Source organism: Trachypithecus francoisi, unplaced genomic scaffold (assembly GCF_009764315.1).
Source record: "Trachypithecus francoisi isolate TF-2019V2 unplaced genomic scaffold, Tfra_2.0 Lachesis_group0, whole genome shotgun sequence".
Classification (NCBI taxonomy): Eukaryota; Metazoa; Chordata; class Mammalia; order Primates; family Cercopithecidae; genus Trachypithecus; species Trachypithecus francoisi.
In genome coordinates, this window is record NW_022681453.1 from 2108844 (window position 1) to 2116937 (window position 8094).

The window sequence follows — 8094 nt, forward strand, 5'->3', positions numbered from 1 at the left end:
ATCCTTTTCTTCAATGTTTCAAAGTACCCAGTTGGAGTGGAGCATCTGTTTCTTCCTAGACTCCCACATATTCACTGTTCCATAGTGTGGCTTCAGTGAGATGACCCAGCTCTACAGAGACAACTTCACTGCAGGAAACTTCCAGTGGAAATTTCTGCAAATTTCAACAAATCAACCTCGTGCTTAGGCAACATAGGGAGAAACTTATGTTGTGCCATTTCAGTGGGATGGAAAAAATCCCTCTCCTGCTGGTCTGAAATTCCACCACTGTGATAACTACAGTTCATTCACTGGTGGATATAAAAGATGAAAGTTTCTAATTACAGGTTACAATTCCGAACTGCCCACTCAGAATTTGTCTGCAAAGGTAAGGGATAAAATTTTTGAAAATGTAATTTTCTCAATCTCTATTGTCAAGTTATTTCCTACTTGTGAGTTGCTCATAAGTATGTCTTATACAGGCAACAGAGATCAGTGAGAATCAGCCTTCTGACCCTAACAGTAGCTGTAGCCTGGACCACTGCCCCTGCCTTTATTACAGCCTCTTACTCTGCTCCAAAAATGCCACTTCTCTGTTCAAAAACCTGTGACGGATACCCATTTTATTTAATAATCACTGCTTTCAACTTATCTTCTGCTAGGTACTGGTCTAAGCAATTTATAAATATGAATTCATTTAATCTTCACAATCCTCCTATGAAATCCTTTTTTTTTTCAGTTAAGGAAACTGAGGCACAGATATGTTAGGTAAATAACCCCATGGTTACACAGCTAGTAAGTGATAGGACTGACAGTGGAATCCACATAGATAGTCTGGCTCCTAGTCTGTGCTTTTGATCACTCCAGTCTGAAGCTTCATTGTCTAACAAATTAGTACAAAGTTCTCACCAGACTTTGCATTTCTCCACAGTATGGCCCCAACTAACCTTTTCCAGGATTATCTCACATCACCATGACATTACACCATCTTCTCAGTATCCATTCATCCAAAAAAAAAAAAAAGAAAGAAAAAATACCTATCGAACACCTTGTGAAGCAACAGCCTAATGAAAAGACAGACATTAAGAAAGAATCAGCAACTCAAGTGGCCAAGGCAAGATGGGTGAAAGTCAGAGTGGGGGTTATGGTCCTGGAGTTTGCAAGAAGGATGACAGGACAAGAAAAATAAATACAAACCTCCTGTATCAACTGGAATGGAGAAGACGAAAACAAAGGGACCAGATGCTGCCAGCAAACTGCCACTGGGGATATCTCACACTCAGTGCCAGTGAAAATTACTGAAATTAGAGAGAATTGAAGACTGTCTTCTCATGGAGGAAGAATTCATTAGAAATCAGAAATAAATGAAACCATTAGAGGAAAAGCAACAGGAGAAAAGATTAAAAGTGGATGATCTGAAGGGGGACCCTAATAGCAGTAGGAACCCTGGAAGAGATCACAATCATACCATCATTCTACATCTGTGGGCTCAGAACACTATATCAGCATTCTTTCATTTGTAGACAAGGATCTGCTGGAACCTGGCTGCTCAGTTCTGCTCAGCCACAAGGTGCATGCAGTGATAGGGGTGCTGATGGATGACGTAGATCCCCTAGTCACAGTGATGAAGGTGGAAAAGACTCCCCAGGAGACCTATGCTGATACTGGGGGGAATTTGGACAACCAAATTCAGGAAATTAAGGAATCTGTGGAGCCTCCTCTTACTCAACCTGAATATTATGAAGAGATGGGTATAAAGCCTCCTACCGGGTGGGGGGTCATTCTCTATGGTCCACCTAGCACAGGTAGAGCCTTGTAGCCAAAGCGGTAGCAAACCAAACCTCAGTCACTTTCTTGAGAGTGGTTGGTTCTGAACTTATTCAGAAGTACCTGGGTGATGGGCTCAAACTCATACTGGAATTGTTTCAAGTTGCTGAAAAACACGCACCATTCATTGTGTTTATTGATGATATTAATGCCACTGGGACAAAAATATATGACTCAAATTCTGGTGGCGAGAGAGCAATTCAGTGAACAATGTTGGAACTGTGGAACCAGTTGGATAGATTTGCTTCTAGGGGAGATATGAAAGTTATCATGGACCCAAACCAAACAGAAATTTGGATCCAGCACTTAACAGACCAGGTCACATTGACAGGAAGATCGGGATCCCCCTCCCTACGGAAAATACTAAGAAGAGCATCTTTCAGATTCACACAAGCATGATGACGCTGGCTGATGATGTAACCCTGGACGACTTGATCATGACTAAAGATGACCTTTTTGGTGCTGACATCAAGGCAATCTGCACAGAAGCTTGCCTGATGGCCTTAAGAGAGCCACAGAATGGAGGTAACAAAGGAAGATTTCAAAAAATACAAAGAAAAAATATTCTTTGCAAAAAACAGGAAGACACTCCCAAGGGGCTCTGTCTCTAGTGAACCACAGCTGCCATCAGGAAAATGGTTGGGAGATTTTCCAATCCCTGAAAGGGATGAGGCTAGGGAGTTGCGCAGAGGAATCACTGTTTCAGTTTATTTTTATTAGTAAGATGTTCTGTGTGTCTTTTGGAGTAAAATGTGTAAATGCCCATTGGGCGGCCTTCTTCTCTTGGTCACTGTGCAGCACTCTGCTTCCCAATAAAGCATGCTATTTCATCAAAAAAAAAGAAAGAAAGAAAGAAAAAAGGAAAATCCATTAACAGTACTATGGATGAATTGTGGCAGGTTTGCATAATGGAACAATATACAGCAGTGAAAATTAACAAACCACAACCACAGACAAGAGCATGGCCCAACCAGCTAAGACTGATGCTCAAATGCTGGGTTGGGAGCAGCAATGTCTGCTATTGGCAAGGGCACTGAGGCAACGTGCTAGAGAACATGGCCTGCAAAGGGAAGGTGCTGCCTTGGTGATTCTAAGAACTTTCAGCCTCTGGAGCACAGTGTCACTATGGCTTTCCTTGTTGCCTTTCCTTGGTTGATTTCTTTTCCAATCAGCCAGTTGCAGTACTTGCTGGCTTAAATGCTTGTCTATTCCTCCTGAAGAGAAAAAACAACAGGATGACTTGGTCCATCTTAGAACTTAAAAAAAAGAGAAAAGTCTAAAGTAGTAAATGAAATAAACATTTAAGTCTTGTGCCTTACAACCCATCACAGATGTTGGCATTCTAAGACCTGTCCTACCTGCAGAACACATGGTCCTGCATTATGGTTTATATAATAAACTGAATGATTGATGGGCAATAATGAGGGTCTACCACTACTGAAAAACAAAAGCGTAGTAACAGTGACGAGTTAGGATCAAATGGCTTTGAGTGCTGCAATATCTTCTTACAATATCTTTCCATTTTTCATGTACCCAAAAATACCTTTAAAAGGTGGCCCAAATGATTGCTACTGGTTAAATAATTATTTATGTCTATTGTTTTCATGGTCTACTACTATTTACATTTGATATTTTGTATAATCAAATAATTGTTTATGTAGAAATTGTCTGTTAAGATAACCAAAGCTTCTTCTAACAATAAAATCAACACTTCTGCTTTTAATTAGGTAAAATCTAAGTGTTTAGAATCCAAAACTATTTTTGAATATAAATATAAATATTTTCAATAAAATCTACACATTAAAAATTTTTTCTACTACCCAAAGCAGTCTGCAGATTCCATATAATCCCTATCAAAATACCCAGGCCATTTTTCTCAGAAATAGGAAAAGTAGTCCTAAAACTCTTGTGGAACTATTCACAAAAGAGCCTGAATAGTCAAAGCAACCCTGAGCAAAAAGAACAAAGCTAAAGGCACCACACTATCTGACTTCAAAATATATTACAAGGGTAGAGTAACCCAAACAGCTTAGTATTGGTGTAAAAATAGGCACATAGACCAACGGAGCGAATAGACAACCCAGAAATAAATCCACGTATTCACAGCCAACTGATCTTTGACAAAGCCATTAACAACATACACTGGGGAAAGTACAATGTCTTCAATAAATGGTGCTAGGAAAACTAGATAACCATATGCAGAAGAATGAAACTGGACCCCTATCTCTCACCATGTACAAAAAAATTGACTCAGAATGGATTAAACACTTAAATATAAGACCCCAAACTATAAACTTACTAGAAGAAAACAAAGGGAAACTGGCCTAGGTAAACGCTTGACAGCTAAGACTCCAAAAGCACAGACAATGAAAACAAAAATAGACAAATTGAACTATATTAAATTAGAAAGCTTCTGCATAGCAAAGGAAACAGTAAATGGAGTGACGAGACAACCTGTAGAATGGGAGAAAATATTTGCAAACCGTCATCTGACTGGAGACTGATATCCAAAATACACAAGGGTGATAAAAATGGACCTAGATGCCATATGATTCAAGAACAATTGGAAAAGTCATATTTCTTGTGAAGGGTATCTTAGAAATAATTATGCATAGGATATAGATGTACACAAGTCACTTGCCTGTTTTACTCACTTATCCCCTTTTAGACTTTGGGTTTAAGATCCCTAGCTTAGTTTTTGTATCTATAATTTCATCCTTCAGTACAGATCACCACTGAGACTTAAATAAAATATTTCCTACCTCAAGAGACAGTCCTATTTTCTTTCTTTTATTTTCAGTGAAATTCTGAGCCTTTTATGGTGGCAATGTGCCTAGAACCATGTCTATGCCAAAATTTTTACTCACGTTTTCTTATTTCTCAGCTTCCTTTGTTTCTAGCCATGTAACCCAGCTCTGACCAATAAGATGTAGGCAGGACACTCTGCTGACTTAGGAATTTTACATTTCTCTGTAGAAGGTACATACAATTGGTTTGGCCCTTGATCATTCCCCCTTCTTCCTGTTTTGAAGTGGACAAATTATCTGGAGATGCAAGTGCCATTTTATACTTGTGAGGAGATAGCCACAAAGACAAAAGCCAGCATGTGAAGGACGCTTAGCAGAAAGGATAGCAAGAGTCTGGACTCTTGGGTGCAGTTGTGTAGCTAAACCAATTACTAATAATTGCATAGGTTTGGTAATACGAGAAAAATAAACCCTTCATGTTTAAGTCATGTTGGTCAGCTTTTCTGCTACTGGCAGCCAAGCACATTCTTGATTTGTTTTTCTTCCCTTCTCTTTCTCTGAAGAATCACCATGATGGCTGAGATCCTGTACACATATCCTGAAAACTGGAGGGCCTTCAAAACCCTCATCACTGCTTAGTACAGCAGGGCTCGGGTCTGCATGCTCTATGCACCATTTGCACTTCCACTTTGGAAGTGGTCAAACCAACCACAACCCTAAATTTCTCTGCAAATTTCTTGCTGGCAAGATTCCAATATTTAATGGTGACGATGGAGTCTGTGTGTTTAAGAGTAATGTCATTACCTACTGTGTGAGCAATGAGGAGCTGCAGGAAAGTACTCCAGAAGCAGAAGCCCAGGTGGTGCGGTGGGTAGGCTTTGCTGATAACAACATAGTGCCCTTAGCCAGTACTTGCTTGTTCTCTACCTTGGGCATCATGCACCACAAAAAATAGGCCACTAAGAAGGCAACAGAGGACATGAAGTGAATTCTGGGGCTGCTGGATGCTCACTTGAAGATGAGGACTTTTCTGGTGGATAAATGAGTAACTGGCTGACATCACAGTTGTCTTCACCTTGTTGTGGCTCTCTAAGCAGGTGTTGGAGACTTCTTTCCACCAAGCCTTTCTCAATATCAACCGTTGGCTCCTCACCTTCATTAACCAGACCCAGTTCCAGACCGTTTTGGAAGAAGTGAAACTGTGTGAGAAGATGGCCCAGTCTGATGCTAAAAGTTCTGTAGAAAGCCTGACTAAAAATGACACCCATGGAAAGGGAAAGGTTCATTAAAAGAGAAGCAGATGCCTCGGGCTGAGCAGAAAGAGGAAAAAATGTGGCTTCTCCTGCTCCCGAGGAGGAGATGGATGAATGTGAGCAGGCACCTTCTGCTGAGCCCAAGGCCAAGGACCGCTTTGCTCAGCTGCCCAAGGGTACCTTTGTGTCGGGTGAATTTACACCCAAGTGCTCCAGTGAGGACAAACTGTGTCACTGCCGTATCTTTGGAAGCACTCTGTTAAGGATGGCTTGTCCCTATGGTACTCTGAGTGTCACCTCCCTGAAGAACTCACCCAGACCTTCATGAGTTGCAACCTCATCACTGAAATGTTCCAGTGACTAGACAAGCTGAGGAAGAACACCTTTGCCAGTGTCATCCTCTTTGGAACCAACAACAGTAACTCCATTTCTGGAATCTGGATCTTAAGAGGCCAGGAGCTTGCCTTTCCCCTGAGTCCAGATTGGCAGGTGGACTACGAGTCATACACATAGCAGAAACTGGATCCTGGCAGTGATGAGACCAGATGCAGGTTCAAGAGTACTTTTCCTGGGATAGAGCCTTTCAGCATGTGGGCAAAGCCTTCGATCAGGGCAAGATCTTCAAGTGAACATCTCCTGCCATCACCCAGCTACCTGAACCTGTGCTTCAGGGAAATGAGGATCATTAAAGAAAACTGAACATTGGGAAAAAAAATAAATACTTCAATATTTTATTAATTCTATAATAATGCAAACAGCTGTGCAATCATTTTGATAGATGGCAACTCAATCTCCATGTCTGGCAAAAATAGTGGGATTGGGGAAGGGACAATCATGACCTGGCTCTGTCCCAAATGAGCAGCTTCCATTCAGTTCCTATTGATAGTTGCTATGCTGGAATGTTATCCGATTTTTTAAAAGGAATCAGAAATGTGGATTTTTATATGAAATCTCACAATTCAATATTAATAATGAATGTGGAAGTTTCAGACTTCCCAAATGGCCTCACGAAGGCTAAAAGCTTTTTGACCTCTGAGAGCAGGTGTCAAGGACAAGAACTCTTACCACAGGTCAAGCCTAGCAACTGCCTCTAAGTTTCCTTTCCCAGTGCAGATGCCAGCCTTCTCTGTAAGCATGTTCCTTTTCCACGTCACAATGTCTAGATAGTCTCATCAACCTTGACAAACAAATAAGTGTTAAATTAGGGCATTTTTCATTCTAAAACTGGAGTCCATTTCTAAGAGCAAACTTCGCTGTAGGAATTTCCAATTTTTCACTAAAGACTAAATAATCTTTGTCATTAAAATTTATACCATTAAAATTAAAAAACAAACCCAGCTATTTCTGGTTACGAAAAAAGCAAATATTGACTCTTTTGATGGTGAAATGACTGCTTCTTTGTTCATTCTTTCAGTAGTTTGTTTTCATCTAGAAAGTGCTATTTACTTTATAAGTAATACCAAATGGTCTGTTTTCGGTTCAGGAAAATGCTCAACTCCTTTACTTTCTCAAATTTTCCCAAGTATAACTTTAATAAACAAAGCTCTGCCTTGTCCTCATGCATTTTGGTTTTCCTTTTTCCTCCTGTTGTTTTCTGTTTTCCCATTTCACTCTAGCCTTCAGTCTTTTGGTAAGCCTGTAGCAAAACCAAGAGTAATTTGACAACGAATATGCTCCTTACTTCACAAAATAATATTCCTATGGATTTATATCACTGTAACTATACAAGGCAACTGATAATTTCCTTGGACCATTGAGATTCTCCAATCTCAAATCGAATACTCTTTTTCTCTCATAGTGATAGAAGTGTACCTTTTGGACTCTGTTGCCTGACCTTGGTACCTGCATCTGACCTCTGCCTTTCTCGTAACTGGACCACTACACAGCTGCCTCACCAGGTTTATAGTATCCTTCTCCTCTGAGAAATCCTTTGGATTTGCTATGTCCCTGTGTCTTTCTCCTAAGTAGCAAAACAACCAATACATAACTAAAAGTAAAATGAATTTTTTCAACACATGATTCTCCACACTGCATAATATCCATCAGTGCCAAGTCATCTCAGCAACCCTAGCCATGTAAATGTATCTGTTTATAGCTTATAAATCTCCAGTCTACTCTTTGAGTAATCTCTATTTGCCTTTTCTATTCATAAGCATAATACATAATACATTTGCCCGTTTATCTAACAGTTATTACTTCTTCATGTTTCTTAACGTTTCATCATAGTGAGAGGCATTGATTGGATCTTCCTTCAACATAGATATAAGCCAAAATTTGCTAAATGTATT

At 40.0% G+C, this 8094-nt stretch overlaps 2 pseudogenes; both read left to right on the plus strand.

Annotated features, from left to right (window-relative positions):
• The first annotated feature begins 1098 nt into the window (after positions 1-1098).
• Positions 1099-3021, plus strand: LOC117076281 (annotated as a pseudogene).
• Positions 3022-5123: 2102 nt separating this feature from the next.
• LOC117076284 lies at positions 5124-6435 on the plus strand (annotated as a pseudogene).
• The last annotated feature ends 1659 nt before the right edge of the window (positions 6436-8094 follow it).